We start from the raw sequence: 19,409 nt of genomic DNA on the forward strand, positions 1-19,409 counted from the left end.
CCTCCCCGAGAGCGTGGCAGCCAGCCTTCAGGTCTTAAGAACCTGGCTTCTCAACTGCAGGCCGCGCACGGAGCCGAAGGCCGTGCCCATTTCCCACGAAACTGTCTTAGCCTTTGGACGCTTGACCATGGAATGACTGCTTTAAGATGCAGCGGGAAGCACTTCTTGCTGCGCTGGGGAGTTGTTGGATTCCTGCACCTGAAATACCATAGTGTGAAAGCAAGAACTTTTCGGGGGCACCCAGCTTTCCTTTCATCATCTTGTAGCAGGGCAGTTCGGCTCAATTTATTTAACTGAAATTCTTGCTCCCGTTCGTGATTAAGCTGTGTACAGATGATGGAGAGTTTAGTCTCAAGTTTTCACAAAATAGGTGAGGTTTTAGTGTTCAGAGTCCCCTCCCTTGTTGAAAGGAATGCTCTGGTAATGCCAATAAACGATGGCCTAACTGCTTAAAAAAATCATTCTAGCTAGAGGGATGACTGTGGTGGCGAGAATGAGAGTGGGAAGACACCTCGGGCTATTTCAGGTAAGTGGATTCGAGTGGAAATAGTGGAAATAGAAGTGGTTGATAATGAAATACATTTTGGAGAGAGAAACTATAGGATATATTGGTGGAAGTAGATGTCGTGATGAAGGAAAGAGGTATTTGTCTCGAGCAATCTCCTGAGATGGGAAAGAACAGTTTGATTTCAGCGTAGTTCGTTTCAGATGTTTATTTGGCATCAAAACACTAAGACCAGATAAGTCAGCGCTACAGATATAAATTTGGGCATAATTTGCATACAGACGCTGTTTGAAGACCAGAAACTGGACCAGCTGATCTCAGGAGAGAGTATGGAACCAGGAGTAGATGTCCCAGAACTGCATCGTAGGCCACACCAACACAGAGGTTGGGAAGAGGAGGAGGAATCAGCAAAAGAGACGGAGAAGGAAGAGCCAGCACTGCAGAAGGAAGAGCCAGCACTGCAGGTGAAAAGCTGGAAAACCAAAATAAAACAGTGCTTTAGAGAGGAAGTGTCTGTGCTGCTGAGAGATACAGTAAGATGAGAGCAAGAGAGATGGTCACAGAGTTGTCTCTTACAGGTTCTGGGTGACCCTGGGAAGAATGAGGCCCTTGACCAGGATAACAAAGAGGATGAGACTCCATCTTTGTCTTCCAAGAGAACTGACTGTGCAGCCACGGAGACAAAGCCTGTCGCAAGCAGCACTTCATTTTGTGGCCACGTGTAACTTCTCAGAGGACCTGTGTGCCAGGGAAACCCGGGTTACTTTATAGAACAATGTCATGTCTAGATTTAGGGTCCCTGGAGGTCCAGCAGTCTGTATTTTCACCTTCGACCTTCCATGACCAGCGGACAGATGTCAGCATCTGTACAGACGTTTCCGGGGATAGACGTTCATGACGTTCATCTTACAAGAGAGTCTATTCTGTAGTTGCATGGCTTTGGTCTTTTTGAGAACATGGTGATTTATTGTGCCAGAATTTTAAATTTTATTTAAGTTTCAGGTATATAATTTGACATCTGTATACACCACAGAGTGATCCTCACCACGAGTCTAATTACCCTCCATCACCATGCGGTTAACCCCCTTCCTCCATTTTGCTTGTGTTCAGGATGTTTTAACGTATGTCTGTGTATTGTCTATACATATGATTTCTCTCTTTTCTCCTCCTCCTGTGTGTGTGTGTGTGTGTGTGTGTGTGTGTGTGTGTGTGTGTGTGTGTGTGTGTGTGTGTGTGTGGCGGGGTGGGGACTGGAAAGAGCATTTTCTGGGTTGATGTCTTGGCTCTGGCACCTGCTAACTGTCCTATTTTAGGCGAGTTGTTTTACTTTTTGGGTGTCAGTCTCTTGATGAGTAAAGCGGGGCCCACACCATGTGTGTCATGGGGCTGTTAAGGGTGTAGAGTGAGATGATGTGTCACTCACTCAGCAGGTGCCTCGTTAGAGGCAGGTGTCAGCAGGTGTCCGTCCTGCCCCTCCCTTAGCTCCCCGGTGAGCCTTCCCTGGGGGCTTCCACTGGGAAACCTCCCCACGTCTCCCAACCACGCTTAGTCACGTTTTCTTCCTTTTTTTCTTCATGTGTACTGTTTAGCACATAGCATTGTTCATCTCTTCCCAACTAGGTGGTAAGCCCCGTGAGATTGGGAAGTGTCTTCATTTTTAGGGAGGAGAGCTAGCGTAGTGATTAGGGGTGCAGCTTGAAGCCAGATTGCTTGAGTTTGAATTCCAGCTGCATCCTTGTCGGCTGACTAGTCTTGGCAATTTCCTTAATCTCTCTGTGCCTGGTTTCCTCATTTGGGGACTGGCTGTATCCTAGCACTGACATACGTGGGTGAGGATTAAATGGAACAGTTCTGATAAAGTTCTTGAGACAGTGCCTGGCGCGTCGTCAGTGCTCTGTAAACGCTTGCTTATTGCGGGTGCTCTTTGAAGCCCCTGGGGATGGTTGCCCTAAAGCCTCAAGTGTGTGGAATGACTGAGTGAAGTGACTAAACAGAGAACGTGGGTCACTACCTGGACAGGCAGGCAGGCCACAGATAATATGACTGTAGATGATCCTTTACAGAATAAAATTTCAGAAGTTACACGTAAAAACATTCTTATTGTAAAAAATTCAAAAAATGTAGAATTCTGTTGAGGAACATCTCTATTCTTAGTCTTTCTCTTCCTCAGTGCCCTGCCTTCCTGTATTATTTTCCGAATTTATGGTTTAGTCTTCATGGTCCAGGTGTGAGTCCTCATGCCCACAGATTGGAAAACAAAATCGTCTACTCATTTACCAAAAATGTCAGAGATTAATTAAGCAATTAAAATTAATTAGAAATTAATTCTAAGTTAGAAACTTATTACGAACCATGGTTTTAGAAATAATTGCTTTATGCCCGAATTAAACCTTTTGTTTTCTCTTCAACATGATATGTGTGCAGAGTAGAGATTGCCCTTGAAGGAATATTTCAAGACACTGGAAAGATGTGCCTTGTTCAAAAGTTCTCTCCCAATACTCCCAATCCTATGCTATTTTCTTATTAGAGCTGAATTTCTCAGAGTTAAGGTATCATTGCCAGAGAGCCCCTGTGAAGTTGCATGTCAGCCCCGTTTCTAGACACGGCGGCTCATGGGGAGGGAGGGCCCTGAGGACCCGGGGATGCTCCGTCCGTGTCAGAGTCTGGCCCCTGACTTGCCCTGCCCAGGGGGTCAGAGACCAGCTCTGCCTCGGGAGCTTTGACGCTCTTGGCTCCTGCTCCGTGATTTTTTCGTCTTCTCGTTCTTCAGTCAAGGTGCCTCTCTTCAGACTCCTTTTATAATTTGAAAAAACAGTAGGAGGAGTTCTTTGGCTGGTCTGAGGCCGTAGCCATCCTTTGATAGTAAATTTTTGTTTCTAAGGCACTGTGCACAGACCTAGAGGCATTTTACTATGGTTTGTTTCTATCTCTTTTTAAAAAAATAAATAGAAAGGGACACATGATTTTTGATCAAATCAATCTAAAAATAAAACCCATGGTAGCAGAATGTTGTCCCATACTTTCTCATGATGCTTTATTGCTGGCATTTTCTTACTATCCTAAAACCTACTTCTCTTGTGATTTTATGATGATATAAAATTATTGGCTGAAACATTATAGCTGTTTTAGATTTGATGATTTATTTTGGGGCTGGAGTCACATCTTTCAGAAAAACATGATTTTATATTCATAGATGTTATTGATTTCCTAACTGAATCTTTAAATTTTAAAGTAATATTTTAATTCTTTTATTTACGTAAATGTTCAAATCATCAATAAGCCAAGGCTTAGCACTTAACTGTCATAGTATTTAGGATGATACATTTCGTGTTGATAACTCAGGGATCCCCATCTAGTTGATAATAATAAATTGTGGAATGTCACTGATTGAAATCTGGGTGGACACTACTGTTGCAATTCTCTGTCTCCTCTGTGGCCAGTATTTTATGTGGAAGTTAGCAGCTATTAAACTCTCCCGCTGTGAGCACGCCTGTCTTTTCAAATGATTATAACGTTTTGCTGAAGTAAAAAGCAATTCTCACAAAGAAATGGTGTAATTGGAAAAGAAGTCCACTCATTCAGATATGTATCAGCGAGTGAATGTTTGTTAAGAACTGGGTATCACGCCAAGTCACAGTTGTGTTGGCTCAGGTTCCCCCCAAAGCAGAGGCTTGCTGGTAGGGAGTGTTGTTCTGCGAAATAAACAAGAGTGGAAACTGGAAACAATGAAACAGGAAGGGAGCAAAGTGTGACTGAGCTGATTTACTACTGTGGGCAGCAAGGGTTCAGCTCCCCTGGGGACCCTCTAAGAAACCGTGTAGGAGGCCCCTTCGAATCGCCCACTCGAGATGTGGAAGTGGGCAAGGTCCAACGCCTCAGGTAAGGCTTGTCCTTGGGGATGTCAGCTCCCTCCACGTGCACGTCTGTGTAAGACTCAGAACGGCTGAGTGGCTCCTGCGGGCCCCTAGCAGAGGCAGAGGGCTCCCGGCCGGAAGCTAGAGATACAGGAGCCGATGAGGATGCATCGTCAGTTTTCATCTGCTGGTGGCCGTGGCCCGGGCTGTACCGAAAAGTGGGCCAAGGGGGTGTGAGATGAAGCAGAAGAGGAGTCTGATAAAGCAGCCCATGGGCTCGTGGATCTGTTTGTCTAGCGGTAGACGCAGACCGTAGGCAACTACAAGCAATACGATGTGATAAGTAGTAAGAAAAAAGGAGAGTTTATCAGCTGGAACTGTGTGGGTCTACGTATCACAGAAACTCCACAGGAGTGGTTTAATCCGATGGAAGTTTACTTTTCTCATGTTATAAGAAGTCCAGAGGAAGGCAGTCTGGGGCTGGGGCACGTGCTGAAGGAAGACGAAGGGCACCAGGCTCCATCCTGCTTCCTGCTCTTCCATCCTCAGGGTCTGGCTTTCATTCTCATGGATGGTGGTGCTTCTACTTCTGGGCGCTCTGACTGTGTGACTGTGACATTATGTGGAAGAACGTGAAAATAAGGAATATTATAAGCACTTAAGAATTTCAGAGAGAGACAGCATAGCTAGAGAACTGAGTGCAAACGGGTAGTGGTGAGGTACATGTCTGACAGGTACTCTGGAATCAGTCTAGACGACAAAAGGTCATAGTGAGGAATTTGGGTTTTATCTGGAAGGTTATGTGACATTGTCGAAGTATTTTAAAGACAGGACATGTGATAAAAATCTGTGTTAAAAAATCAATCTAAAAAACTTTGGAGACAGGATTAAAGGACTCCAGGCTGGCAATCATCAAGCACTTGCCGTAATCCAAGGGAAAGGTGGTGTGGAGTTGAACTAAAAAGGATGGAGAGAAAGGGACTGATTCAAGACGCATCTGGGGGACAGAACTATAGGACTTGGTGGACATCCGTGTGATGCAATTTCTCTAATCCAGCAACACAAGAGGAGGAACAGACTTTGAGGGTAAGACGATGGACTTGCTGACGTGGAGGCTCCTACGGGACAGTCAAGAGGTGATGTCCAGTAGGCAGTGAGAACGTTGCAAGCTGGAATCATAGTTGGAGGTCATTGGCATACAGGCGGCGTTTGAAGCCTCGAGCATGGGTGAGGTCCTTCAGATGGCATGAGTGTGAGAAAGAAGAGCCTGAAGGGCAGTGCCGCAGGGCACACTGGCATTTAGAAGATGGATAGAAGGAGATAAGCCCACAGAGGAGACGGAAGGAAGGTGGGGGAGAGAGACAGGTGGCTCCGGGGGAGAGTGATGTCCTGGCAGCCGGCGAGGGGAGAGGTTCAGGGTCTGGTGTGGTGTCATGGTGCCTCTCAGTCAAGTTTATCCCACCTGTCTGTGCCTCCTTTCATTTCCTCAAAGTGAGGAAGGTTTAACCAGTCTGTTTCCTCATTTTGAAAATGGAGATCATAATAGTACCTACCTCAATATCGTTTTAAAGATTAAATGAAATGATGTGTAAAAGGTGCTCAGGACTGTGCCTGGCACAGAGGAAGTCCTCAGAGAATGGCAGCTGACCTGCTGTTAGGATATTAGAAGTTTCCTCTCAAGAGTGTCTGGAGATTCAGACAGACAAGAAGAACGCCACTGAAAAAGGCTGGGAAACATCCACTGGACTGTGGTTCAGGGAGGCCTTTGGGGACCTTGATGCATTTCAACGGCCTGGTGGAGGCGGAAGCCGGAATGAGTTGGGGAGGGGACTGGAGGGGGACAGTGGATTGTGAAGAGATAGATAATGGTGGTTTCATGGGAGTTCGTTGACTGTTCCTCTTTTTTTTTTGGATATTCGAAGATCTCATAATAAAAGATTTTTTAAAAACGGCTTAGAGACCATTTATTACAAAAAATATCTTACTTTTCCTCCAAAATATGCACATGGTAGAAATAGCAGAAGTCCTTGGTAAGCAGAGGACTCAGCCTTTGCCTGATGGAGAAAAGCTGTCTGTAGCCCAAGTAGGATGCTTTCCAGAGTTGGGATGTTGCCAGAGGGAAACTCCGTTGTTTGTAGCTGTCAGCCAGACTCAGATGCTGTCCGTCTCAGCCCCACACCAGCGTGGGCTCCGGAGTCAGACTGCTGCATTCCACCCCTGGCTCCAACACCTGGCAGACTGTGAGGTCTTGGTGACTTACTTAACCACTCTGTGCCTCAGTTGTAGAAATTTATAAAAGAAGGACAGTAACTCCCACCTCACACGGGGGTTATGAGCGAATCCATGAGCCAATGCATATAAGGTGCTTAGAAAGTGTCAGACACAGACTAAGTGCTAAGATGTTGTATTTCTTTCTACATATAATTGTCTTTCTATGTGATCTAGTGCTGTTTCCACTTGAACAAATCTTATATTGAGTAATTTTTTTTCCCTAAGAGAATTCGGAAGTTACACAGTCTTTCTCACCACTGTCCTGTGATATTTCTCATGACACACACGCTCATGCTCACCTACCGCTTATACACGCATCACAAAAACACGCTACCCTCCCCCGCGACCGTTATTGAGGCTATCAGCCTTGAAAAGTCTGTATTCCACCTTCACAGTTGTCAGGCACCTTTGTGGTGGGGGCACAGGGATAGGTCCATGCAAGCGGGAAGGGGATGATTTTGGTCCAGTTCAAGTCCCTTCTGGGGGACAGGCATTCACACAAGTCCTCAAGAAGCTGGGTTGATGTAGTCCAGTGTGGGAAGGAAGAAATTCTTTCTAATGAGTAATTCCACGGAGCGCCTCAGCCTGTGGTTTGTGACTGTTCACTCCCCCACCTGTGAAGGCAGGGTCGAGCTGAAATTGAGCATCTTTCCTTTTTATCAAAGGAATGTGCTTACGTCACACTATTTCCTGCGATAGTCAGAAGAACTCAGCGTGCTTCTCTGGTGTGGCATGCTCTCTCCCTTTTCTTCACCTTCCCAAATCCTATCTATCCTTGAAAGCCAAACTCAAGTCGTGAGTGTGAGGGAATAAGTAAGTGAAGGAGACTTTTCCCAGGAGGATTGAGAGACACATTGATGTAGGAGTCACACGCGGAAGAAAGTCCCCCGAGACAGATGTCACTTCGCTGAGACAGCTGACGCCACGTTAGTCAGGATAGACTACACCTCGCTGTGGTAACACACAGCTCCCAGATCTCAGCAGCCCACCCTGTGACGCTGTCTTCCCTGCTCAAAGTGCACATCCGATTTGAGTGGGCAGTGGTGGGGCAGGGAGCGTGGGGTCGGGTGCTGGGGGAGCTCAGGGACCAGCCTGCCAGCAGCTCAGCTGTCTGTCTCGGCAGCATAAGAGAGCGCAGAGAGAGGCTGAAGAATTGCAGAGTCTTGTCACTGCCTCGGCCTTTAAGTGACACAAGTCACTTTTCACATTTTATTGGCCAGAACCATTCATGTGGCCCCTTCTAACTGCAAGAGGGCTGGGAGGTATGATCTCCTGAATGTCCAGTAAGAAAAATAAGTCTGTCTATAGATGAAGGAGGGCAGTGCTTATCAAAGCACATAAATACTTAGGCCCCTGGGGTTGCTGTTTGTAAGTGGAGGGGTGATGTGAAGGGTCATGGGTTTCACCCTCAGAGGAAAAGGGAAGTCATTGAGACCTTTGGGCGCTGGCAAGTGTACCTGGATGTATCTGGCTGTTGGATCATGAGGCAGACTAGAGTTAAAACCTAATCTTACAGTCCATGGAAGCCCAAAGCCTCAGATAGATGTCTGGAATGGGCTGTGCATACCAGACAGACTTTCTAGAGCTTGCAGCAGAGGAAAATCAGGGTCACCCAGTCCTCAGTCATGGACCACGGGAAGCGTTCCGAGCTCGGAAACCAGGGCACGGAGGCATCGTGTTTTTGGTTAGTAATTTGTCCTTTACCTTAACATTTGGCTTCAGTTGGCAAACAGTAACTCCGAGCAATAATAAATCAACTGCAGTCAGCTGTCCAGGAGTTTATATTATACAATTTAAATGTAGGCAAATGCTAATTTATTCATTTATGCCTGTCTGACTGCTGAGACATGGAGATATACCCTTCCTTCTAGACAGAAAAATAGCAACTGAAGTGCCCTTGGCATAGAAGTAGCTCCTCTCTTCCCCGAGAGGCAACTGTGAAATAGGGCTTGAATTGGCTGAGTGTTTACATAAAAAGTTTTTTTTTAAACACAAACAAACACAAGTTAAAAACATTATTTAAAAAATGAACCAGGAATGAGGGAAGTCTGACCAGGGTGGGTTGTGTGAGGAGAAATCATTTGGACAATTTCATTAGGTAACTGAGCTAGGAATTCTGGTGGTGCGGAATCTTCAGAGGCAGCATCCTTTCTAAGCAGGAGTCCCTGTCCTTTGAGGACACGAGTCCTTTCTGCTGTTGGAGAACGCTGTGGGGAGCACGTGCCTCGCCCAAGAGGAAACCCACACCCAGCTGGGGTGATGGGTGGGGCCTCCTGCAGTGGGTCTATAATGATGATAACACATTCATCCAATTTTTTTTCCTTTTAAATTACCTAGAGGCCGGGGCACTAGGGATCTACAGAGAAAGTGTCAAGGGGTCCATAGACCATTTACTGCTGAAATGACTGTGAACCGAATTTCTTTTTTCCCTCACTTTTAAGCATGTGAATTTGGAAGCAGTCTGTTCTAGGTGAGAGTCTGAAGCTGATCCCACACAAAAATGAGCTGCCAGCCCAGCTGACTGCACTTCATGTTTCCACCAGTGGTTTTCTTTTCTCGCAGAAAGAATGCGTTTAGCTGCGGCTTAATATTTGTGATCCATTTCAGTGTTCTTGTGGGCCTTAAAATGTAACGCCAACAACTGCCTGGGCTGCGATATCTGGGCCGGCAGGGGAGGCATTGGGGTCAGTCTGGCAGAAACTGGTCAGTTGAGAGAGGAGATGAAGGTTCTGATCTGACGGGCAGGAGCGGCCTCAGGGGTGAGGAAAGTTTGAACTGGGGGCTGATTTCACAGGTGACCAGTTCATTAGTAGATTATTTCCAGCTCTGACAATTTTTGCTTCCCTTATAACTGGGATCTGGAATGAATCCTTGGAAAGCGAGGACTCGGGAGGTCACCGTACATCTGCTTAGGTTCCATTCCAAGACAGCTGGCTGTTCCCCGAGTGTGTGTAGCCCACATGGGGGAGGGCGGGAGTGCTTCTGAGCAACACTCTAAACCAGCGTTGAAAGCGCAGGCGAGGTGCAGGGAACGTGCCCCTCCACCCTCTCTGCAGAACAGAAGGTGAGTACGGAGGGGCACGCCCTGGGGGAGCAGAGGAGGGGTGGAGAAAGCCTCCTGGGGCCTCTTGTGGCCTGGCTGTTCAGTCGAGCTGGTCTCCACACTCCAGACTGTAGTCATGAGCAGCACTTGGGGGAACCAGTTTTTAGTCCATGTAATAATAGATATTAATATGCAAAGGCTACATTTATGTAAAGGGACATCATTTATTGAGCCCCTACTATGTGCCAAACCTTGTGCTGAGTGAGTTTCATGCTTGTTTCAGAGATCAGCAGACTTCTGTGAAGGGCCTGACAGGAAATTAATTAATTAATTAATTAACATTTTAAAATTGAGTTATAGTTATTTTACAATGTTGTGTCAAATTCCAGTGTAGAGCACAATTTTTCAGTTATGCATGAACATACATATATTCATTGTCACTTTTTTTTTGTTGTGAGCTACCGCAAGACCTTGTATATATTTCCCTGTACTAGACAGTATAACCTTGTTTGTCTATTCTACATTTTGAAATCCCAGTCTGTCCCTTCCCACCCCCTGCCCCCTTGGCAACCACAAGTTTGTATTCTATGTCTATGAGTCTGTTTCTGTTTTGTATTTATGTTCAATTTTTAGATTCTGCATATGAGCGATCTCACGTGGTATTTTTCTATCTCTTTCTGGCTTACTTCACTTAGAATGACATTCTCCAGGGACATCCATGTTGCTGCAAATGGCGTTATGGCATCATTTTTTATGGCTGAATAGTATTTCATTGTATAAATATACCACAACTTCTTTACCCAGTCACCTGTTGATGGACATTTAGGCTGTTTCCATGTCTTGGCTATTGTAAATAGTGCTGCTGTGAACATTGGGGTGCAGGTGTCTTTTTGAAGTAGGGTTCTTTCTGGATATAAGCCCAGGAGAGGGATTAATGGGTCATATGGTAAGTCTATTGCTAGTCTTTTGAGGAATCTCCATACTGTTTTCCACAGTGGCTGCACCAAACTGCATTCCCACCAGCAGTGTAGGAGGGTCCCCTTTTCTCCACAGCCTCTCCAGCATTTATCCTCTGTGGACTTTTGAATGATGGCTACATCTACTTTAAAAAGTGGAAAAAATATTTGGCATCAGGTCTGGTGATGAGTAGGAAAATCACTGGTGATAGGAAATGAACCCAAGGAACGTATGGTCTAGAAAGTCCATTGTGGCTTTTGAAAATTGAGATTAGATTAAATTAGGGGAAAGTTCTAGCAACTTGTTTATTGCAATGAGAAACTTGAGTCTGGGTTCATTCTGGTATTTCTCCCCAAAGTGTACAGATCTCAAGTTTGGGTTGTATTTTCACAGTCCTTTTAGGGTGGCACCTCATTCCATTTGGTAAACTATCAGCAGCAGCTGCATTCTATGTAAAGGAGCGCTTAGTTGTCCTGTAAGATGTCATTTGAACTTTCCAAGTTGAGAATGGAATTCTTACAGCAAGACACTTTTAAGTAGAAAGCAAATTTGACTTTTAAAAAACATCTGTCATGGGGGGAAAGAATAGCTCAGTGGTAGAGCATGTGCTCAGCATGCATGAGGTCCTGGGTTCAATCCCCAGTACCTCCATTCAGACAAACAAACAAACAAACAAATAAACCTAATTACCTCCCCCTAAAATATAAAATAAAGTAAGTAAAAAATTAAAAAACATTTCTCATTATAAAGAATAACAAAATTCAGGGAGGGGTAGCAGGACAGCTAATGTTTCTGAGAATCTGTGACCCTTCAGTGTCTGTGCTCATTACGTTTTTTTTCCCCCCAACAACTCTGGACCATTGTTTAGAAATTCTATGGTAATTAGTGGAACATTTTACAAAGCTTTATTTTCGGCTTCAGTGGCTGGCTGTGGAGTGAAGGTTCGAAGTAACCTGGCACGCTTGCAATGTTCACCATGGGCAGTTGAGTAAAATTCCTAGTAGGTGAGAGAGCAGCGGGAATCACAGATCCAGGCCGTCTTTTAAAATAGGTACTCTCTCTGGGGCTTAGCAGATGCCCCAGACGGTCCTTTTAAACCCTGCAAGGTGGGTGGTGGTGTCCCAAGTAGAGATGAGGAGACTGAAGCTCCTGGAAATTAAGTGACCTGCTTAAGGCCACACACCCAGCAAGCGATGGAGTCAGAATTCACAACCAGTTCTGCCTGACAGAGAGCCAGTGCTCTTTCCATCAAGGTCCCTTTTCCTGGGCTATTCATTCATAATACATCCAGGTAGGAGAGGACAACAGTTGTGCGCTTACCTCAGAAAGAAGAAACAGAAGCAAATGGGAAGAGGCAAGAATTCAAGGTGAATAAAATCAATTGAAATTATGAGTACATAGAACAGTGTGCACCCAGACCTACACAGGGCACTGTTTAACAGGTGCACCCAGACCTTCAGTGCCCTAAGTAGACGTTCAGGTATTTTCTAAGTGTAGAATTTTCAGGATGGATAGACTATATTTCTCAGAACCTGGATCTTCACACTTAGGCACGGCTTTGGATTTTCTGGGGTAGGAGGGTAGCTTGGGTTAGAAAGTAGCCACCCTAAGAAAAGTGCAATATTGCAGTTCATCAGCAGTTTATGCTGTGAATGCTGCATCCAAGTAAGAAAAGAAGGGGGTGCCAGTTACCCCTTTATTGCCTCTCAGCTTCAGATCCATCCGTTATTGCCTGCTCTTTGAAAATAGAGTCGGGTTCTTGAAATATTTCTGAGCCAACTAGCACGATGTTAAACCTTGTCAGCAGAGGGCGCTAGAGGGACACTTGGGGGGAGAAAGTTTTTTTCTTTCTGGTTTGGCACCAGGGTTCCAGTGTGTTCTCTTGGCAGGCTCCTGCCCTCTGTGAGACTTCTGTCTTACAGGCTGGCAGTGCAGGGCATAGCTTTATTCAGCACTCAGTTTCTGTGGTGTGTGGCTTCTCCAGCATTCGGCTCCTTTAGTGAATGGCTCCTCCGCTGCTTGGCTCCTGCAGTGAGTGCATGGCAACCAGCAGCACCCAGCACCCAGCACCCAGCACCCAGCGGCCTCCCTGGCAGCTGCTTGTGCAGCTCTGCACCTCCCTGTGAGTGGCTCTCTCTGGCACCCCAGAGGGTGGGGCTCCAGCAGCTTCCCACAGTAACGGCACCTCGGCAGCTCCCCTCTCCCCAGCGAGCTGTGACCGCGCCCTCTGACAAGGTGCAGGCCTCAGCCCTGGGGGGCGGGGCTCTTCCTTGGGCACTCGGTCTCAGCCCTCAGGGTGGTCATCCCCGTTAGTCTAATCTTCTGTGATAATTAAACTTCCCTTGTTAGAGTTGCTGTGTGATTTCTGTCTCCCAGTTGGACACTGACGTACACAGTCGGGTAGTGATCTTCTGGGAGTGAGGAAGTGCATGGACGTTGTAGAAATCTTTAGTCCTCCAGGCAGTGTACAGACAGGCTTTGAGAACTGGGGGGAAGAGGATGTTTTGTCATTTGATAGATTTTGGAATAGAAAGATGATTCAAGGGAAGGACGAATTCTTAGGTGGGAGCATTAATTCTCTGCAGTGTGGGTTTCCCGTCTCACTTAGAGGCAAAGCCGAAGACTTCAGAGTGACCTACAAGGGCTGGTGTGGCCCGATTGCCCTCTTACTCCGACCTCGCCTCCACCCCCCCTCCCATGGCTCCCTCCAGTGTTCCAGCTACATTGGTCTCTTCGTGGTCCTTGAATCCCTAGGTGTACACCTGTCTCAGTGCCTCGCACCTGCTGTTCCTTCCTGGAGCACTTTCCTCCAGATACTTGCCTGCCTGACTTCCATGCTCCCTCCAAGTCTTCGCTCCATTGTCGCCTCCCCGAGGCCTTCCCTGATCACTGGCTTTAAATTTGCAAACTTGACCTGGCGCTCCCTACCCCCCCATCAGTCTTCCCTGATTTCTTCTTCTCTATAACACCTGTCCCCTTCTAAGATGCTACGTAATATACTTATTTATTTTGTCTATTGTTTCCCCCCATCTGACGAAAATATAAAAATAAAATGCCCCAAGGATTAAAAACGGTTTTTGTCAGTTCCGTATCCTCAGTGTCTAGATTGTGCCCAAATATTTGTGGACAAATGAAAGGATGAGCCCCTTACATTACTGGGCCAAATATGATTCAAATTTAACATACTTTATCTATAAGTTTTACTCATTTATGTGTGCGTGTGTGTGCGTCTTCAATTATACAGCTGGAATTAAAGAGATGGTAGACTTGTGTTATGGACAATGTCCTTGGCAGCCTCTATTTCTTGAGTGAGAAATCCCTCTGACTGACTTGCTTTTAAGTGGTATTTTGCCCATGTTTTAAAGTTAACGTTCCAGTGGACGTTTGTCATTTTTGCCCCCATCTGCCCTCATCTCCCTTGTTAATAGCACCTGGCTTTGCTTTGATGGGACCGACAGTCAGTGACAAGCTGCCTCCTGACCCGGGTGGTGGCTGGAGGCGTCTGCACTCCTGAAGAGAGTGGTGTGAAGCCCCCTGTGGCCGGCACTGTGGGTCCTGCCGCACTCCCCGCAGTGACCATTCACCGGCCCTGCTTCCCCTTTTCTCTGGGGTTGCCCTAGTTCCTGCCCCTTCTGAGTCTGTTCTTTCCACATTTTGTTCCATTTTGTGAGTTACCCTTATCTTCTTCCCATACAGTCTTTTTCTGCGGAAGTTAGCCAGGCAATTTCTATTTCTTGCAACCAAATCAACTTAACTGATAAAATAATTCACTTTACCAGTGGAGGAGAATCTGTATCTTATTATACAGATTGAAGACAATATGTCTGGATAACTTATCCTGTAGAAAGTACTCTTTTTAAGATACTGACTAGTTAACATAAAAACGGTAACTTTTGGTAGTAGATTGCAGTCCTGATAGACTAAAGGCATTTCAGCAGATCAGATCAAGAAGTAGAAGTGATGTAACCTCTGCTCACGTTATACGCTAGACGCAACGTGCTGTGTTCTGGACGTCTCCTCCAGAGCTCTCGTCACCGTCGGTCGTTTTAGAGCGAGAGGTTGATTTGCTTGGTCACAGGTAAAGAGGGCTCAGTCGTAAGGGGTGAGAGGCTCTGAAGTGAATTTATGCAACACAATGACGTGCTACAGACTGTCTTGCCACACGGAGAGCATCTTCGTCCTATAAAAGCTAGAATAAATTTTAAAGAATAATGGAGACAGGCTTCACATACCTCATCTCCAAAACAATAGTGAACTATTTGCTGGCATAATGAGAAGGTTAAAAAATCTGCTGGTGATGAGGTTAGGAAAGTTGGCACATTTTTCAATTCAAATTAACTCAAGACATCAACATAATAAATATTGTAAATCATTGTTAAAATGTCACACAATCTGGAAAATAATATCTGATACTTGTAAAAAATGAAGTAAAGCACTAGGAAAAAATGTTGCTTTTTATCGAGGTATAATTGACACATATCATTGTATTAGTTTCAGGTGTACAACATGATTTGATATTTGTATGTATTGCAAAATAGTATGTTCTTGATGATAGAGATGTTTTCAGATCAAAGAGCTGATTTTTTTCCCCCTGAAAAACTGATAAAGATGTTCAGCTGATGGTACACATAAAACTTCTGGTGGGTTAGCTTCTGTTTTAATAACAATACTTTTTTTTAAAAGCCCAGGACTATAAAAAAAGGTGTGTGTGCTGGTCATTTGTTTTGAGTTAGGTAATAGGTCTAAGAAGGATTTAAAAAGAGTTTGTCTCATTTGAATTTTTAAATTCCACTGCTACAGCAACATACCACTCACCTCCTAAAACAACTGTGTTTCCTAAAAGGGACTGCTTCTCTGGTATGGCCACTTTGGGAGTCAGACTGGGAGAAAACGCTTTACTATTCAAAATTTCAAACACATAGGCGAGCTCAGGGAGGGAGAGGGATGGAGGAAGAGGGAGAGAGGTGTGGAGGGAAGGAGGGAGGGGGAGAGGGGACGGAGAGAGAATGATGTTAGTGTGCATTAGAATCAGCTGGGGTACTTGTTAAACCAGACTGTTGGGCTCCACCCCCCAGAGTTTCTGATTCAGTAAATCTTAGGTGGGGCCCGAAATGTGTGTTTCTAACAAGTTTCCAGGTGATGCTGATGGTCCAGGGACCACACATTGAGAACCACTGGTGTAATGACCTCCCATGGACCCATCCTCAGCTGATGATCAGCACATGACAAGCCTTGTTCCATTTATGCTGTTCACTCACATACCCTCTCCAATCACATACCTTCATCCGTAAGCCCTTCGGTATGTGTCTCTAAAACAGAGGTTGACAGAATACATCCAGTTGTCTGTTTTTGTAGATAACACAGCCACAGCCACCTGTTGTGTGTTGTTTGTGGCTGTTTTCAGGCTGCAATGACATAGTTGAGAAGTTGCACCAGACTGTAGACCCACAAAGCCTGAAACACTTACTGTCTGGCCCTTTATAGAAAAGGTTGCTGACCTAAAATTTTAACGTAAATGTCTTAATATCAGCAAATGTCTAGAAATATTCAGATTTCCTTGAGTGTCTTGTAATTTATTTTTGACTGTTGATTTTTTCAAATCAGGTCTACATATTGCATTTGTTATTATGTCTTTTATGACTTTTAATCGATCAATTTCCTATCCTTTATTACTTTCTTATAATTTATTTGTTAGAGAAAGTGAATTATGTGTCCCGTAGGCGTGGGTTTTGCTGTTTACATCCGGAGGGTGTCCTTGATTTCCTGTAAGTCCCTTGTACTTTCTGTAGGTGAGAATTAATGGAGGCTTGATCGCTTTCAGGTTGACTTTTTGACAAGTACATGCCCTAAGCGGTGTTGGGGGCTCTGAGTTACATCCCGCCTTTTTATGATGCTACGCATAAGAGATACCACGCAGCATTTGTCTTTCTCTGTCTGACTTATTTCACTTAGCATAACACCCTCCAGGTTCATCCGTGTTGTTGCAAATGACAGATCTTCCTTTCTTAAAAAGGCTGAATAGCATTCCGTTGAATATATATGTTCCACATTTTCTTTATCCAGCTTATCTGTCGATGGACACCCAGGTTGTCTCCATACCTTGGCTGTTGTGAACAATGATGATGTGAACATGGGAGTGCAGATGTCTCTTCAAAATATGAATTTCATTTTTTTGGATACATACCCAGAAGTGGAGCTGCAGGATCACATGGTAGTTCTACTTTTAATTTCTCGAGGAACCTCCATGCTGTTTTCCACAGTGGCTGTACCAGTTCACAGTTCTGCTGACCACGCATAGGCGTTCCTCTTGTTATCTTGCCCACACTTGTCACTTGTCTTTTTGATAGGAGCCCCTCTAGCAGGTGTGAGGTGATGGCTCGGCGTGGCTTTGCTTTGCATTTCTCTGATGGTTACTGATGTTCAGTGTCTTTTCATGAACCTGCTGCCCATCTGTATATCTTTTTTTTGAAAAATGTTGATTCAGGTCTTTGGCCCATTTTAAAATTGGATTATTATTATTATTTTTGCTACTGACTTGTAAGAGTCCTTTATACATATTTTGAATATTAGCCTCTTATCAGGAATACGGCTTGAAAATATTGTCTTTCATTCCATACGTTGTCTTTTCATTTTATTGGTGATTTCCTTTGCTTTTGTGGTTTGTGCAGAGCTTTTTAGTGGGATGTAGTCTCGCTTGTTAATTTTTGCTTTTGCTGCTTGCACTTGTGGGCATCACAGCCAAATCATCATTGCCAAGACCACTGCCCAGGGCTCCCTGCCCCGCCCCCGCCCGCCGTGCTCTCTTTTAGGAGTTTTATGGTTTCAGGTCTTAAATGTAAGCCTTCAATTTATTTCAAGTTAGTTTCTGTGAGTGCGGTAAGATGGGAGTCTGGGTTTCTTCTTTTGCACATGGATGCCCAATTTTCTTCACACTGGGATTTTCTTAAGAACTTTCATCAGTGATTTGTCTGCTCTGCGATGCAGTTCATTTAGGGGAGGCAGAATAAATGCTTTATTTTTTCATTTACTAATTTGCAGAATAATGAGTTTGGGGACCATAATTTTGGCAGTAATGCTCAGATGAGGGTTCACCCACCTCCAGGGATCCTGGGTCTGACACACCCAGCAGATCTTTGGTTTGGGCCTTGTGATGGCGCTCACGCTGTACGGCCTACGGTGCACACGAGGCCACACAAATGCGTCTTTACATTTCGATGATCTCTTGTTCCATCTCCATTTCTGGAGCACTCGGTCCCCCTGCGGATGCTCTCCCTCCGTTTATCCCTGAGGCCTCCTGGTGCTGTGTCTCGTCCGCCGGTCCATTCAGCAGGTGTTTGTTGCCTCTGCCGTGCACCCGGCGCATGTGCACAGAAACCATCCTAGTTGTCCTGCCGCTGCTGCCGCCGCCTTGCCAAGGAGCCACTCCGAGGTGGATGCCTTCCTTGAAAACGCCAGCGTGTGTGCCAAGACCGCCGTCCGCCAGCTGCCAACCCGGTGACCCGGGCCGTGTCCGCGTGGCACTGGGCTCTGGGCGGCAAGGGAGGACTTCTTCCTCTTCTGTCTCCGTTGTTGTACGTTGTCATCGGGGTTCTGGAAAAGCAGCCCTTTGTGACCAGGGTCTCACTGAGTCGTTAGGGAAAAAGCACCTTCTCCTTTGGACATCGTTCCCTCTCCCCGCCCCGCTCCACGCGCTGGGGCTAAAATGCCACATCATCTATCGTCCTCGTCTCCTCCTTTCTCTCCAAATACCTGGGCTAAACCACTTATTCTTTAGCAAACTAGACCAAACCACAGACAAAGCAAAGACAGCAACCTTTCCATCCATCCTTCCTACCAATTCATGAAAAGAAGTTTCTGGAGGGGTCCCTGGCTTGTCAGTCCCACAAACTGTGACACCATCGTTTCTCAAACTGTAATGAGCAAATACATTACCTGGGAACATCTTGTTAAAATGCAGGTTCTGCTGCAGCAGGACTCAGGTGGGGCTGAGAGTCTGCGTTTCCAAGAAGCTCCTGGGGGATGCAGTGATGCCAGCGGCTGCTGGAGTAAGGGCTGTGGTTCGAGGCTCTAGACGTTACATCCCAATTTTGTCTCTTCAGCTGGGACACTCTACTAAATAATAAACTTAAAAAATCATATGTAATAAGCTGCATATGGTCAGAGTCGGGTTTTGAGACAAACCCCGCGTTCCTCAGGAGGGGGCCGCTGCCGGCTGTCTGCACGGCAGGCCCTCCACCTGCACTGTCCCGGTCCTGATCGCCTTCCCCTGTCTGGCCGATCTGCTCTGGGAGTTTGTTTCTGCAGCCACAGTTCTGATCTCCAGTCCTGCTCATGAGCTTTCTGCACATCCTAAGCCAGTTATTCTCAGTCCCAGCTGTGTATCAGAGTCCCTGGTGGAGATTAAACACACACACACACACACACACACACACACACACAATTTCTGGGGGTGGGACCCAGGCATTTCTATCTTAAAAATCTCCCCAGGTGATTCTAATGTGCAACCTGAGTTGAGAATGTTTTGAACACTGAAATTTTCATTTCAATGTCACTAACGAGATTTACTCCCTCAAAAACGGTTCTGCAAAGGGCCTGCTGTTAATCCTTCTGAACTTGGGAATTCCTGCCCGGTTTGCATAGCTTCACGGTTCTGCCTGTTCCCAGCGCTGAGTTCTTGGAGGGTCACAATTCTGCTCTCTTCATATACTTGCTGACCGAAGGAAAGGACTGTTTTATTTCACCCTCTTTCACAAGATGAATAACTTCCCTAATGCGGTCC

At 45.7% G+C, this 19,409-nt stretch overlaps 1 long non-coding RNA gene across 1 annotated transcript; it reads left to right on the forward strand.

Moving 5' to 3' along the window:
• Positions 1–74: 74 nt before the first annotated feature.
• On the forward strand, positions 75–3,992 carry LOC140700412 (uncharacterized). Its single transcript, XR_012078798.1, has 2 exons — positions 75–370; positions 787–3,992. It is a non-coding gene; the product is annotated as an uncharacterized lncRNA (long non-coding RNA).
• The last annotated feature ends 15,417 nt before the right edge of the window (positions 3,993–19,409 follow it).

Source organism: Vicugna pacos, chromosome 12 (genome assembly GCF_048564905.1).
Source record: "Vicugna pacos chromosome 12, VicPac4, whole genome shotgun sequence".
In the NCBI taxonomy this organism is placed as follows: domain Eukaryota; kingdom Metazoa; phylum Chordata; class Mammalia; order Artiodactyla; family Camelidae; genus Vicugna; species Vicugna pacos.